This window comes from Panthera tigris, chromosome A1 (genome assembly GCF_018350195.1).
Source record: "Panthera tigris isolate Pti1 chromosome A1, P.tigris_Pti1_mat1.1, whole genome shotgun sequence".
NCBI classification, from domain to species: Eukaryota; Metazoa; Chordata; class Mammalia; order Carnivora; family Felidae; genus Panthera; species Panthera tigris.
In genome coordinates, this window is record NC_056660.1 from 233,708,266 (window position 1) to 233,724,959 (window position 16,694).

Below are 16,694 nucleotides of genomic sequence, written 5' to 3' on the forward strand. Positions count from 1 at the left end.
GGCTTTTAAAAACAAGAATGAAGGGGCTCTGGGGGGCTCAGTTGGTTAAGCATCCGACTCTTGGTTTCGGCTCAGGTCAATGATCTCATGGTTCATGGGATTGAGCCCCAGGGTCTCGCTCTGTGCTGACAGCGTGGAGCCTGCTTGGGATTCTCTCTCCTTCTCTCTCTGCCCAACCCCCTACCCCCAAAACACAAAATTAATAAATAAACTAAAAAAAAAACCAAAACAAAAAACAAGACCTAAAGTCAACGCTTTACATATAACTTGCTGGATTTCTCATTTCCCCACTGTCACCAGCCTCTGATTCCTTCTGGACTCCCTGTGGCTCCCGGCGGAGCTTGGAACTCCCTTTGCGCCTCTTAGATTCCAGGCACGTCTGCCTAGCCAGCTGGGCTGCCCTGCCGTCCCTCTGCCTGGGGTTTCCTGCCTCCAGTGGTCTCTTCAGACATGTCCATGGGGCTCACTCCCTTGCTCCTTAGGATCTGCCCAAATTCAGCTTTTAGGGATGCCTCCCCAGTGACTCCATTTAAAATGTCACCCTCACCAGCATTCCCCATCTGCCTTTCCAGCTTTGTTCCTCTCCATCAGATAAACTAAACATTCTCCATATTAAAAAAAATAACCAACTGAAATCGCACCATAAAATTAACAATGAGCCATTCAGCGGCATTTAGCATGCTCACGATGTTGCACAACCACGACCTCTATCTCGTTTCCACACATTTCCATCATTCCCAAGTGAGACCCCTTACCCATTAAAGCAGTTTTCCCCACTTCCTCCTCCTCTTCTGCTCCTGGCAAACTCCAGGGTACATTCTGACTCCGTGGATTTCCCTATTCTGGGTGTTTCACCTGCGTGGGACCATATGTACATGGCTTTTGGTTCTGGTGTCTTTCACTTAATATAATGTTTTTGAGGTTCATCCATGGTGCAGCAAGACTAGTGCTTTATTCCTTCTTAGAGCTGAACGATATTCCATTGTGTGGCAAGCCCCAGACTGGCTGATTCGTTCATGCATTGCTGGATGTGTGGGTTGTTTCTACCTGTTGGCTTTTGAGAAAAGTACTGTTATAAATGTGCGTGAGGAGGTGCTTGGGTTTTCGTTTCTTTGGGGCATGCACATAGGAGTGGAATTGCAGGGTCCCTGACTAACACCCTGACCACAGGTTCCAAACCTTTCGGACTACCCTTGCTCCTTCTGCCTCAAAACATGGCGACTCATCCTTTTGCCCAAATGGTACTTGTCTGCATCACATTTCACTTGCAGAGGATCCTGGCTCAACTTAGGAAGATGGCAGGGATCGATGCACTCAGTCATTTGTCAAGGTCTCTCCTGGGAACCTTTAGAAAAGCTCTTTGACACATAGACTCAAGCTCATTATCAATGAGGTCCTTTTAAAATGAAAGCCTCTCTTCTTTCTTTTTTTTAAATATAATTTATTGTCAAATTAGCTAATATATAGGGTGTACCGTGTGCTCTTGGTTTTTGGGGTAGATTCCCGTGGTTTACCACTGAGATACAACACCCAGTTGAGCGCCTGTCTTCTAAGTAGAGGAAAGAATATTCAAATAATGTTAAGAAATAGAAAATCACAGGATTAAAATAAGGACACATGACTGCAAATTGCGACTCAGTTTATTTATTTTGTCCAACTCTTCCAGGGCAAAATGAAATATTGGGACTTCCAGGCAGATTTTCCCCTTCTTCAGCTGTTCATGGGGGCAGTTTTCAGAAATAGTGGCCATGAGGGATTATTAAGAAAAAGCTTACCAGTTCCTAAGTGTTTTGGGGAACTAACACTGGGAAGTTAACTTTGGTTTTGATATCTCACACAGAGCGTGTAGTACTGACGTGTGCCATGTCGTGCCCCAGGATCACCACCTTGACTATACATTGAGGTCACCTGGGGAGCTTCCCCCTGGCTGAAGCCTGGGTCCCACTCCCAGATATTCGACCTGAATTCTTCTAGGAGTGTGGCTGGGGTGTTTGTGTTTTCAAAAGTCTTTCCTCCCCTCCCAGCTACCCTCCAGTGCCCATAATAGCCAGCTAGCATTTGTATGGTTACTTTGGAGATGTTCCGTGTGTGTGTGTGTGTGTGTGTGTGTGTGTAGTTTATTTCATGCTAACTTTGCAGCATGAAAGTCAAATTTTACATGAACATGTGGCAAAGGCGCATGTCATAAACACGTGTTCATTTTGTGTAGGCTAATTGGAGCGTCTAGAGTCTAGCTATTCAGCACGTGGGCCACACCCATCACCTGGGAAAGCTCATCAGAAATGCAGAATCTGAACAGAGAGGTGAGCCCAGTGGGGATGGAGTGGCCCACACACCGGCGGCCGTGAGAGCCTCACTGCAGGACTGCTTGGCACACCGTGGGTGGGGCGTGCTCAGGACAATGTGTACTTGGACTTCATTTCCGCGGTCATTCCACAAAGGCTGCAGAATATGGCGGACAGAGGGAGAGTGTGGCTGGTGTTTCCAAACACGTTTCAAAGTATAAGACTCCTCAACCCAAGCCCCGTGCTCACTGTGGAAGACTCCAGCAAAACCCCGGATCTGGCTGAGGCTTCTCTTGACCCACGTGTCACAGACCGGGCCACTTTTTCTCCTGCCTATGACCCCAACTCCCTCGGATGGTAGCCTGAGATAATTCACGAAGTGAAAACAACACACCTGCGAGACATCACCTTCCGAAGTAAGAACGGATGGTGTCCCAAGCTGGGCCGCGTTTTACTGAATAATTCATGTCCTTGACGTGGTCATTGTCTCATAGACAGAGAAGGACCTCAGGATGGCCCCACCGCGGAGCGCAAGACTGGGCAGGTTGTACATGTTGAGCAAATCCCCAAACTCGCTTTCGGGCTTTCCCTCACTCAGAATGATGCCAGGGAGCTGCTTACTGTCAACCAACCCAGGGAGATTTCCTCCCCAGGATGCAGAGTTAGGGGTGTGCGTCAGACTCGCATGCAGACCTGTGGAGCGTTAGATGCCTCGTGTCACACTGTGTCATTTTCTTTTGTCAGAGAGGAGAAACAAAACGCAGAAGGGGACTCGTTAACTCCATGTGTGCACTCCGGTCACACACTTGATAGATAATGATTGGCAAAAGGGATCTCGATAGAAGCTGATGCCTCAGAAGGAGGCACTCTCACCTCGGCGCATGGGGTTTAGAGGACTTACAGGGAAGATTTCCTCACACATAGAGTTATTAAACACCAGAATAGATTCTTAATTAACATTTTCTGGAAGTCTTTAAAAGGAGCATAGATTTTAATTTGTTTGGAACATTTTATTGGGATTCTTCCCAAAGGCAACAGGGTGCCTGCAATTGCATAGTTAAGCTCTTGTACATAAATGCATACTCAATGTATCCTTTGCATTCTGGAATTTTATTTATGAAACTGAACTAGCAGGAAGGCCGTGGATGAATACACGGGATGTATGAAGGAATGGCAGGCAGGACATCTCAGTAGCTGTGTGGCTTTTGTTGCGAGGGCAGGGCTTGCAAAAAGATATAGAAAGGAGAATACTGATTTCCTCTGATGTTCCTAACAGTGTCTGTTCCAAACCTGTCCTTTCTGTGGAAGGAGGAAGAAAGAGGGAAGGAAAAGGGAGAAAAAGAGAGGGAAGGAATGTAGGAGAAAGGGAGGAAGGAAGGAAGGGAGGGAGGGAGGAAAGAAAGACAGTGGAAAGGTAGAAACTCATATTTACTGAGCACTTACTCTCTACTAAGCCTGTTGGCATTTATTGTCTCTCCCTACCTCTCAGGGGATATATATTTGGGTTTTTCCCCATTAACAAGAGAACCAAAGAGAGATTCATGCTCAAATTCACATGGGAGGTGGTAGGAGGGCCAGCCGTTGAAGGCAGGTGGGTGGGACCTCAGAGTCTGTTTCTTTTCCAAGGTCCCACAAGGCCAGGTTCACTCTGACACTCGACTCCGTGTCCAAGGAGGCATCCTCTCTCTGCTTCACGAAGAGTTAAGGACCATTCCCTGCGACCTCCGTATCTCCTATCTGTCTCCTCCTCCTGCCCCTCTGTCCCCACTCTGCAGACAGTGTCAGTGTCCAGAGACCAGCCAGAGATCAGCAGATCACAGGTTTCCTTGTCTTGTCTTTTCTTAACGATCCGAGTATCCCCCTTCATTCAAATGGCATGTCTGGAAAAGTCAGAGTAGCAAATATAACATAAAGTCATTTGGATTCCAGCAACATGTTTTGTTTATTTGATATCAGGGATATAAAATGCCTTGAGAAAATAGCAAACGTATTGCTGCTTATGAAATGCCATCTTTTTTTCTTTTCTTGAGAAGAGATATTTTATTTTGATTTCCCCAAAGCAGTTCCTGTTTTCAAAGACCCTTGAGAATTATATCTATATATACTGACTTCCGGAAAAGATTAATAAGTAGAGGCATCCATGCAAAATCCATTTTACTAAAGGCCAGTGGTTATGTCAGAAACTACACAAAATGATCTTTCTTTCGCAGATAAGAAATACGGTTTTGAATCGATCCTAAAAAAATCCCCGAAGTATTTGATCTCATAAAATCTTTGTAGTGTTATAATAGACAAAGCCAGAGAAAGTCTTGTAAACTCAGCATCTAACGCTTTGCATTGATGCCTATGACTCAGTGAAACACACAGATTCCCGTGCTATGTGCACATGTGAATCAGAGGGAAGAATATTACCACCAGACCCTGTATGTGGGGCCCTCACTCTCACTGCCATTGTCGGCTTCTCTGTCAAGCACTCAGGCTTGGTTATGTAAGACGAAAATCACCAGGTGGATTTGGGAGCAAAGGAAAGGTGGTACTCAGGAAAGGTGTTTCTCTGGTACCATCGGGAGGTGACTCCTGAGTATTTATAGTCAGGTCTGTTGTACTAGGCTCCAGGGTTTTACCATAACAAAGTACTACAAAACAACAGAAATGCACCTTCTCACAGTTCTGGAGGCTGGGAGGCCAAGATCAAGGTGCCTGCAAGGCTGCTTCCTTCCCGGGCTGTGAGGGAGAATCGGCTCCAGGCAGGTCTCCAGGCTTCTGGGGGTTTGCTGGCCAGCCTTGGCTTTAATTTATTTATTATTTATTCCTGATTTATTTGAGAGGGGGTGGAGGGGCAGAAAGAGAGGGAGACAGAGGATCTGACGGGAGCTCCGTGCTGACAGCCCAGAGCTTGACGCGGGGCTTGAACCCACGAACCGCGAGATTATGACCCGAGCCGAAGGTAGACGTTCAGCTGACTGAGCCACTCAGGCGCCACATCCTTGGCTTTTCTTGGCTTCGTCTTCGCCTTTCATTCTCCCTGTGTGTCTGCGTCCGAATTTCCCCTTTTTACAAGGACACCGGTCACTGGATTAGAGGCCCATCCACTCCAATGTAATCTCATTTTAACGGATTACATCTGCAGCAACTCTGTGCCCAGGTAAGGTCCCACTCGGAAGCACTGGGCGCTGACATTCCTACAAACAGATCTGGTGACCAGAAGCACAACTGCACACATAATCCCGATGAAGAGCAGCCACTAACCTTACCAAACTGTCCCCTATCAGTAGAGCCTGGTGTCCACACAAGCCGTCAAGCCGTGTTTCAGAACGGAGGTTCTCAGCATTGACTGCACGTTCCATTTGCCTGGTGGGCTTTATTCTTGAGACAGAGAGAGACAAAGCATGAACGGGGGAGGGACAGAGAGAGAGGGAGACACAGAATCGGAAGCAGGCTCCCGGCTCCCAGCTGTCTGCACAGAGCCCGACTCGGGGCTTGAACTCACAGACCGTGAGATCATGACCTGAACCGAAGTCGGACACTCAACCGACGGAGCCACCCAGGCGCCCCTTGTCTGGTGGACTTTAAAACGCCCTGATTCTTAGGTTGCAGCTGAAATCAGTTAGATTATGGTCCTGCAAGGTGGTATTTCTTGAAGTATTTCCTTTTTTTTTTTTTCCTTAAAGCTTGTCAAATGTATAGCGAAGGCTGATGGCCATGAGTTTAGACTAAGCCTGTCAACCAGAGACTTTCCCAGCCTCATCCTTTTGGGACATGTTTACTGCTAAAAAGTTATCAAAGAGATCTCTGATGTCCCTAAACCAGGTCCCCAATGCCTGAGTTCTCCTTGGGTTCGGATCGAATATTACTTAGTATGCCATGTTTATTTTATCTATTTATTTAAAAACTTTTTTTTAACGTTTATTTATTTTTTGAGACAGAGCATGAATGGGGGAGGGTCAGAGAGAGAGGGAGACACAGAATCTGAAGCAGGCTCCAGGCTCTGAGCTGTCAGCACAGAGCCCGACGCGGGGCTCGAACCCATGAGCTGTGAGATCATGACCTGAGCTGAAGTCGGATGCTCAACCGACGGGCCACCCAGGCGCCCCAGTATGCCATGTTTAATATGCAACGTGGTCTGGAGCCCAGGAGGTGCCAAAGCAGTGGAAAGAGCAGAGCAGGAGGACAGGCAGGGAAGGGGTCACTGACAAGCGGACCTGAGGACCAGAGGCCAAGGCGCTGGTGCGGCTTTAACATTTTCACGATCAGGACTTGGAGCGTTGGGGGGAGCTTAAAGCCGTTCAGCAGCTTCTGCGTAAGAAAGCAGGCATCTACACACTCCAAGAGGGAGAGAGATCTCAAACAGAGATGAGACGAATATGAGTCCAGGAAGGCGTGCACTTCTGTGAACTCAAGAATTGATTTCCCATGAAACTTTTCATTTCCTGATAATACTGTTTTCTTTTTTCTTTTCTCTTTTATCGGCAAAACAGGACCAAACTTATTCACACCATTAGCACGACACAGTAATCTCGTCCTCGGTCTCGGGTTGGCGAGACTGTCTTTGACCATTTCCTGACCTCAGTGGGATATCCAACCCACTCCCAACTTTACGACGTAAGACTGCAGCCGAGACTGGTCCTCAGGCGGACAGCTATTAGGTCAGCGGGGCTGGAGACACTTGACGAGAACACGGACGGCAGCCCTGCGGCACACCTGCCCCTGCTGTGCCTGGCTCTTCCCTTGCAAAACTCCAGGAGCTTTCCTGGGAGGGTCTGATGGGATCCATGATCGGCTGATCTCGGGGTTGAGTTCAGGGAGGTCATTCATTCGGAAAACCCCGCGCATGGCTGGCTACCTGTGCAGCCGGTGTTACCCTTGGACAATCAGCACGCAAGGGAGCCGCTGAGAGAGTGTGCACGCTCTGGTGAGCTCACATTATGTGTCCACATCCTACAGATGCTGTGCGTGTCTTACACGCATGTGCGTACATCTTATGTGTAGAGTTTGCATCCTGCACACGTGTGTACATGTCTTATATATAATGTGCATGTCCTATGTGTACATGTCTTGCATATATATGTGTATACGCACACACACACACACACACACACACACACACACATTACGTGTAGCAGTCAGATTGGGCCACTGGTTTCCATAAAACATATCATCTGCTTTGGATTATTCGAACACACGAGCCAGGTTTGCTGGGATTGCATCATTTGCAAGTCCTCCAGAGAAACACCAATACGATATAAAGGGATTGAACAATGGTGACTTTATGAACTTGAAGGACCCATAAGACAGACAGAAATAACTGCAGGTTGGAATTTTTGGCTGTGAGGAGAGCTTCACATTTCTGCTGGGATGGTGATCATAGCATGGAATTCTAGGCTAGTTCAGCGAAACCTTCCTTCCTTTCCTGTACGTCTGAAGAACACAACGGCTGCACTAAACGCTATGGGGCAGAGGCTTGCCGTGAAGGAGGAACATTTCTGCTCTCCTTTGTTTTCTTCAGCCACCTGCCCACGGAGGAGGGCTCGCTGGTGTAATAAAAGCCACTCCAGAGTAAGTGATTCATGCAACCTACCAGGTATCAACGCAGAAGCTGAGACTCTAGAAGCAGTTTGGGAAGAGCCGGCTTGATGAGAGCACGGAAAAGAGGAGAGAGAGCAAGGGACTTAAAACGACCGGGACGAATCCCGGGAGCGGCATTCATCCTCAGCCTGAACGCAGTCTTGCACCACCTTCGTCTAAGTCTGAGTCCCAAGCCACGGAGAGAAACCGCTGTGCTTCCTTCTGCCCTGCTTGCTCCTGTCTGGACGCCTCGGGGTCTGAGACGGAAAACCCTCTGCCAAGAGGGTTAAGTAAAAATGACTGTTTATGAGAACCTCATGCTATCAGCTCTTGTAAGTGTGGTCGAAAAGAAAGTGCAAGACTTTCCAGTAACTAAGAGTTTGGGGGTAGAATAATCTTGTCACGGGTTTCTCGGAGGTGAGACTCAAGGCCAAGTGTGCAGGCAAAATGGACACGGCTACTGCTTTGCCACGAGGCTTATGTCTGGTGGGGAGAGTCAAAGGCACTAATAAGGAGGAAGGACGAAAGGGCTTGGGAGAAGGACAGAAGGAGAGCCAGTGTGGGGCTGTCGCTCCACGTGGAGGGCCACGGATCGTTCCATATACATCAGTGCCCTGTCTCCAGGGCTGGCGTCCTGTCCACGTCACATGATTCAAAGGCCCTCCCCTTGGGAATTTCAGTTCGTGTTTGGGGCAGGGGCCTCAGTGTCTCTAGGGAAATCCTGGGCTGGGAAGAGGGCCAGGGGCTGTGCCTAAGGGGAGTGGGGTTAGGAGGCTAAAGAAAGGGACCCCCAGATTGCATCCGTGAGTCTAGATGAGACCACGTCGCTTCAGTCCTTGTGAAGCTGGCTGCAAGTGGCCAGGGCCATGGAGCCAGGAGGAACAGAAGCCACACAGAAGCACAGCTACAGAGACAGGAAGCATCTGTTTACACTTCCCAGTTATATCAATGCCTCCCATGTGCGACTGTCCTGGGTGACGTCCTACGCGTGTCCCGTGCCAACACGTAGGAAGCAGATCGCAGAAGGTGGAAACCACCGGCCTGGGAGCAAACACCCGCAGGGAACATTGTGAGCAAAGCCTGTGCCCCAGGGCGGGGGATGTCAGGAGCAGGGGCCCGGAGCTGTGTGCGGTGGCCCAGGGTCACTTCTTCTGCCCGTACTGTATTCTCTCTGATTTGTCCCAATCCTGGTGCTGAGGGAGGACTTCTGTAATGTGCACAATCGCCAGGGTGCTCTGGACGAGCCAGGGAGTGTGAGCGAGCTGAAGAAGGCCCAAGTCTTCTCTGGAGCAGGGAAGACTTCCCAGGCCTAAAACAAGGGAAAAGGGCCTGGAGCCTCAACGTCCTGGCTTCCTGGACCACCCCAAGGAGGACGATTCCGTGGTCCAAGAGCTTCTGCAGGAGCAGTCAGAGGACATTAGGAATAGGTATGCGAAGGGGGCCGTAGGAAGGCGCAGAGGGTCTCCAATAGCTCCTTGGGCATCTTTGCTGTGAAGAAGGCGGCTGGTCTGGAATGCCGGCCTTGGACCAGGTCCCCTCCAAAACAGGGTCATTAAACTCTGGGATTTGTGTGGGGAGCACGTGCTGCCTTTGCGAGGCTCTGACCCTGGCGGGGGGGGCGGGGGGACACGGCTGGCTTCCTGCCCTCCTGTCCCGGGACCAAGCGCACGGCTACATTCTCAAGGAGATGCCAGATTTGCCCGTCCCCGAGAGGATGCGCAGACCTCACGGGAAGAAGCACGAGCAGGCAGGCTCCCCCACGAGAACACACTCCCTCTTCAATCAGTTATTTAAAGACAGAAGCAAACGAGAAGCGTGTGAATAGCCCCGGGGCACACACAGCGGTTCTGTGACACTGAGGTGCTGGCAACGTGATGGGGTCCAGTTGGCCCTTTGGCTCCAGGGACTTGATTTGTGAGCGCGCGTAGCTGGTTGCTCTTCCGGCCCCTGCGAGGGTGTTGCACACTGCCGGTTCCCACATGCGGCAGGAGAGGGTCCGGAGGGGTCGGCTCACTTCCCCATCACCCGCTGCATCAGGGGCTCCGGCCACCCCCCCCCCTCCCCGGGCTGCCACTCCGAGAGGCCTTTCTGGCTGAGCTGCAGAGGGAGTCGGAGACACTTAACTCGGCAGCATGTCTGGATGAAGCCGACAGCTGAACGAGGAGGCCGCCCTGGGTCTGCCTCTCCTCGGGCCGGAAATGGCTGCCGACGCAGAGCTGCCTGGCCCACAGGACAGCTTGTCTCCAAGAAGAAACAGAGATGTAGAGGACAAGGCGGAGGGACGGGCTGGCCAGCCCAGGATCAAAGCCGTGAACATTAAACTCAAACAGAAATTAGTCCCATTTGTGGCCACCCAGACTGGCCTGTAGAGGCCCCAGAACATGTGGAGCAGGAGGGGACGTGTGCACAAGCATGTGCGTGTGTGTGTGTGTCTCTGCATGTATGTGCACCTGTGCACCTGGGCATGTGTGTGTATGTATATGCACATGTGCATGCCTGTGTATGTGTGTGCACATGTGAACCTGTACGTGCCTGTGCGTGTGTGCATGTGTGAACCTGTGCATGTGTGTGCACCTGTGTCTGCCTGTGAATGTGTGTGCAAATGTGAACCGTACGTGCCTGTGCATGTATGTGCATGTGTGAACCTGTGTGTGCCTGTGCATGTGTGTGCACATGTGTGTGCCTGTGCATGTGTGTGCATGTGTGAACCTGTGTGTGCCTGTGCATGTGTGTGCACCTGTGTGTGCCTGTGCATGTGTGTGCACGTGTGAACCTGTGTGTGCCTGTGCCTGTGTGTGCACGTGTGCACAGGTGAGGAGGAAAGGCTGGAAGATGGAGGTATGCAGGGGAAGAGGAAGGCAGAAGGTATTTCAGGAAATGGAACAAAAGAAGGACTCATTTCCATTCTATTTTAAATGTTTGGTGGCCAACCACCTGGCTAGTTTGTAACATAAGGTCTCACTTCTTCAGAAAACAAACATTTTACGGTCCTTCAATGTTCTTCCTTTGTAGTTCAGATTGACACGTTACACCCTGGGAAAATAACTTAATGATATGAAGACTTACAAAATTCACACTAAAACGCAAAGCCAAGCCAGCACATGCAAAACACAAGCGAGACCTCACCTGGACTCTGTCACCAAAAGAATCCTTCCCTGCTGTGGTCTTTGGGGCCCGTTCTGAGGAGGGGACAGAGTGACAGTGAGGGGGCACTCCGCCTGCCCTGGTGTAGGTGAGAGTGGAGGGCTGGGGCGCCACACTCTGTACCTGCCTTCCGGGCTTCCTGCTTCTTTCCCTCCCGCTCTCATTTCTCCTCTGTTTTTCTTGTTCAACTACAACCTAGGACCAGGACGGAGCTGCACACCCGCCAGTGTGATAAACAGCAGCTCTCCACTGTGACCCTCACAGCAGCTGGAACAGAGAAGCTTGTCACAAACTTCCACTGTGTTTATCTCGGCATTGCAGGATTTGGGCGTAATTTTGGGGTGTGCGGTAGCCTGCAAAAGTACAGTATTAATTGTCGTGGATCGTGAATTCAGATTTTGTCTTATAGCTTCATCTAACACAGTCTCCAGCAGAGCCTTTGAACTACCCTGCTGGGGCGGTGTAAATGCAGTGTCCACCTTACCTGGTCAGATCCTGCTCCCAGGGATCCTTTCCTGGCTGCACTCTGACCTTTCAGGAACGTGAGTCCATCTATGTGACTGCATCTGCTGTCGTACCTTCCAGATATGTTTCTGGGGTCACGTCAGAACATGTTCCGTGGATAAACCATTTCAACTCGGACATAATGACCCACACTGGAACAGGTGACACACGGTCCATTTCCAGAAAACACCAGCACTCTTTATAAAGGAGAGTCACTGAATTTCTAATGAAGCACAGGAGAAAGGGAGGGTCCCCAAAACAGATGTTACAAAAATAGCCTATGTCATTAAGACAGCAAAACAATATGAAAATGGGATGCACTTGAGACCAGCACATATTTCCATAATTTATGGAAATGGCTTTTTGCTACATTTAATGGCCATCAGGAGCTCCATTAAGAACATACTCCTCTCCTCCTTCCTTTATACCCTCAAATTAGAAATCACTATATCATTCCGTGGGGTTTTTTTGTTTTAATCTCATTTGATTTATTGAAATATAATCTGTGGTTTTCTTGGACTTGAGTTTGATAGCTACCCCAGGATTATACAGCAAGATCAGCAAAGCCTCGGCTGGAATAAGTATCAAAAATTGTTGTTGACTTGTTGTGTTCATGGCATTCATCCTGCCAGGCTGCCTTCTTCCATGGACTCTTTCTCCAAGAGCTCACCTTTTCTCCCCAGTAGGGGTCGCTGCTTGGCAGAATCCACCAGTCCGGGCCTTTTCCAGTTGCCTCTTTGGCAGCCCCCACCCCCTGATTTAGCAGCCCCCACCCTGATTTAGCAGCCCCGGTATTTGCCAGGAACAGCAGTTCTAATCTTTTCCTCAAATGACTGTTTTGAAAGGAAAACAAATCCTGTGGGTGCAAAGGAAGGCAGCACTCCATGTAAATAATATGAGGGAGTGGTGATAAGAGGGTCAGCCTGGAGGATGACTGCAGGCCAGTTGTTTTGTACAGTGACCTGGAGTTTGGCTTTGCTTAATGTTCCCTCATTTAGCTTCTTATGTTTTTGCAGCAACATTACAGAAGTGATGTTGTATCCTTCTCTGTGCATCATATCACGAGCCACAGGATGTCCCTTTGTCTCTTTGCTTGCAAAATTACCTTTGATTATGCCATTAGAGTGGTGTCCACCATGTTTTTCCATCATAGAATTATTATTTTTCCACTTGTAATTAAGAGAGAAGCTTTGGGACCATGAAAAAGTCCTGTTCTTTGTCAAACTTTCATCCAGTGACACTAGCAATCAATGATGTGGAGAGTGAGAACAGGAAACTGAAAACAGAAAAGCCACAGAAGCAATATTAATATAAGACAGGACAGAATTCAATATTGAAAATTCTAAACAATATAGATGGATGTTGTACCTGTAACACAAGTCCCACATTACGAACAAAATACATCAGTGATAAACCTTAATACACCAAACAACATACCATCCAACCTGTAGAGACAGAAGCACAGACATGAGAGTACGATGAAAGACGTTGAGAAATATCACTCGATCAGACATTTCCCCTGGAAAAAAAAAAGAAATAGATTAATTTGAAAAGTTAATTGAAAATTCGCAAATGTGTAAGTGAATAATAAATGGATAGAGAAATGGACCTTTTTTAGAGACTGTTTTGTATGTAGTGGATCACTTACAAAAATTGGTATGTACTTAGCTACAAAAGCTAAACTCATTTTTAAAGGTAGAGTTTTGTAAGGCACCTGAGTGGCTCAGTTGGCTGAGTATTAGACTCTTGATCTCAGCTCTGGTCTCGATCTCAAGGTCAGGAGTTCAAGCCCTGTGTTAGGCTCCACTCTGGGCATGAAGCTTACTTAAAAAAAAATGGTAAGAGTTTTAGATTTGTTTGTTTGGGTTTTTGTGTTTTGTAGTTCACATGCTCTGATTATGAGCTAGTAAAAGTTAGGAATAAGTGATCAGAGAGAACAAAAATCTTTGACTATTTAGTTATTGAGATGCACTCTCTTAGATAACCCATGAATTCGACTGAAAACTGCAGAGCAAAATAGATGCTGTATATCAAGATAACTGTCATCAGTCAAGAAGAGAAACTACATATAAGGGATACTGGTACTCATTTGAATACATTAAGAAAAAAGCAAAAAAAAAAAAGAGCAAAAGTTAAGGAAAAATAAATGTAACAGATGCTACATACAATTCAGTATAGAACGATAAAAACAGTAACTGGAATGAAAAAATAAATCCAAATCTGTTTTTTAAAGATCAACACGATAGATAAATGTTTCATTAGCTTCATTGAACACATGATTGGAATCCTAAGCATGAGCCCACTGGGGGAAAAATATCCATCACCCAAAATGAATGAGCAAGAAGGTGGGCAGCTAAGTGCATAGGTAATCTTAGAGCATCTCTCTACTCTCAAAATGACCTAAGCAACTAATGGATACTTTTATTTTATTTATTTTTTTTTAATTTTTTTTCAACGTTTTTTATTTATTTTTGGGACAGAGAGAGACAGAGCATGAACGGGGGAGGGGCAGAGAGAGAGGGAGACACAGAATCGGAAACAGGCTCCAGGCTCCGAGCCATCAGCCCAGAGCCTGACGCGGGGCTCGAACTCACGGACCGCGAGATCGTGACCTGGCTGAAGTCGGACGCTTAACCAACTGCGCCATCCAGGCGCCCCTACTTTTAGATGATCTGACTGCAAATAGTGTGTAATCACATCTCAGGTTAGACAGACCACTGTTTCGAAAGCGGTGTTGGGGCCTTTGTATGTTGCGGAACAAATCAGTTTCCTCTCTACTTTTAGTTTGAAAAGATTCAGTCTCAACCTCTGTTCTCCCCTACCTCCTCGGCACACCGGGCACGTTCCAGCGCTCCCTCCTTCGCTTTCTTGGGCAACGTTGCACAGCCACCCCACGTGGGATGGACCCACATAGGACACATTTGTGCCTCAGTGAATCCACTCTGATGTTCTGGGCCCTGGTGTGAGGTCCGCTTGAAAGAATTCAGCTGTGATATTTCCATGACAGTATCATGGCAGGAAGTTCTTTTGGTGCCTCATGAATTGACTTAACACAGCTGTTTATTTTTGTCACGTTCTCGGAGTTGCAGTGTGGTCTATGCAAATTGCAAAACTGGGCAGAAACACGGCCCTTCCATTTCTGATGGATCAGGCCGGATCCTGAAGACAGGGTCAGGGAAGAGGCCAGCATGGGGACGGACACCGGCACAGAGCAGGTGTGGGTGCAGCACTGTGGGGTGCCTGGGGGTCCAGCCCTGAGTCTTCCTGCACCACTGTTTCAGGAACTCAAGAGGTAGAAGCATTCAATGATGAAAGCATGGACTTGGGGGCCGGAGTCTCTGGGCTTGAACCCCGGCCTCATTAGTCATCAGCTGGATAGCTTCAGTCAAATGAATTTTCATCTCTGGGCCTCGATTCTCCATCTGTAAAAAGGTCACAATGTTTTTCCGCATACGGTTTTCTTATATGGGGAGTGAGTGTGTTATGATGTCAACTACTTAGAACATTAACTGACATACAAGTTCTACATTTAGCTACAATTATCTCAAGCTAGACCATTCCTTGGGGGAGGATCATTTCAATTCATTTTTTTGTGATGGGAAGATAAGATATGGGAAACACTAGGTCTCAAATCAGGGTTTTTCTCATGATGATTATTATGAAGTGTGCATTTGTGGAACTAAACTTCCAGGAGTAACTGTGAGAATGGGGGGTGGGGGGTGCGGTTACCTCCACAGAAGAAAAGAACAAAACTGGACAAAATATTAAAAATAACTATTTCAGGGGACTGAGAAATAACCAAAAGGAGACAATAATGAGGAACATTTTATATATGAAAGTAGAACAAAATATTCCAGAAAGAGTACATTCGGTAGGCAAAGTTGAAATAAATGTGATTTTTCCTTTTTAATTTCTTTAAAAGATATACTGGCCAGGGGCGCCTGGTGGCTCAGTCAGTTGAGTGTCCGACTTCAGCTCAGGTCATGATCTCGCAGTTTGTGAGTTCGGGCCCCGCGTCGGGCTCTGTGCTGACAGCTCAGAGCCTGCAGCCTGCTTCGAATTCTGTGTCTCCCTCTCTCTCTGCCCCTCCCCTGCTCATACTCTGCCTCTCTCTGTCTCTCAAAAATAAATAAATGTTAAAAAATTTTTTTTTTAAATATAAAAGTTATATGGCTGGTTAAAATAAACTCGTGACACTGTGGTTTTGGAACTATAATATAAACACATGAAATATGTGTGACAAGAAGGAGACAGTACATGGAGTAGTAATGCTGCTAAATTTCTATATTTGACCAGAAGTAAATTAATATTAACTTGGAGTAGATTGTGCAAAGGTAAAGATTTATATTGTACTACTCGAACAACCACTAAAAACCATATATAGTCATACAGCTAAAAAGTAAAAAGAGAAGCTTAAATGGTACTAAAAGTATCTGTTTAAAACAAAATAAATTAGTATTAGAGACAGACGAATCAAAGAGATGAGAAAACATGACAAGAACGGCAGATGTGAATTCACCATGTCAAGAATTATATTATATGTAAATGGAATAAACAATTGAATCAAAGTTGTAACTTACATGGAATGAGGAAGCACAGCATGATTACATGCTGCCTAAAAGAGATGTACTTTATTTATTAAAATTTTTTTTAATGTTTATTTATTTTTGAGAGCGAGAGACAGAAACAGACAGAGCATGGACAGGGGAGAGGCAGAGAGAGAGGGAGACACAGAATCAGAAGCAGGCTCCAGGCTCTGAGCTGTCAGCACAGAGCTGGATGTGGGGCTCAAACTCACAAACCAGGAGATCGTGACCCGAACCAAAGTTGGACGCTTAACCGACTGAGCCACCCAGGTGCCCCAAGAGATGTACTTTAAACTCCAGGACAGAGCTAGTATGAAAGTAAAGGATGCAAATGTATATTCCCTGTCAACAATAAGCTTAAGGGAAACAGACTGGCTATTTGTCAGAAAAAACATACCTTATGTTAAAAACTAAAGAATAAAATAATCATTTCATAATGACAAAAGGCAACTAGGAAAGGGACATATAAAAATTATGAATGCTTACGCACCTAAAAACAGACCTTAACATATATAGCAAAAACTGGCAAAATTGAAAGAAAATGGAAATATCAACCCTTATAGTTGGAGATTGTAGCCAACTCGCTCAGTAACAAATCCCTAAGTATATA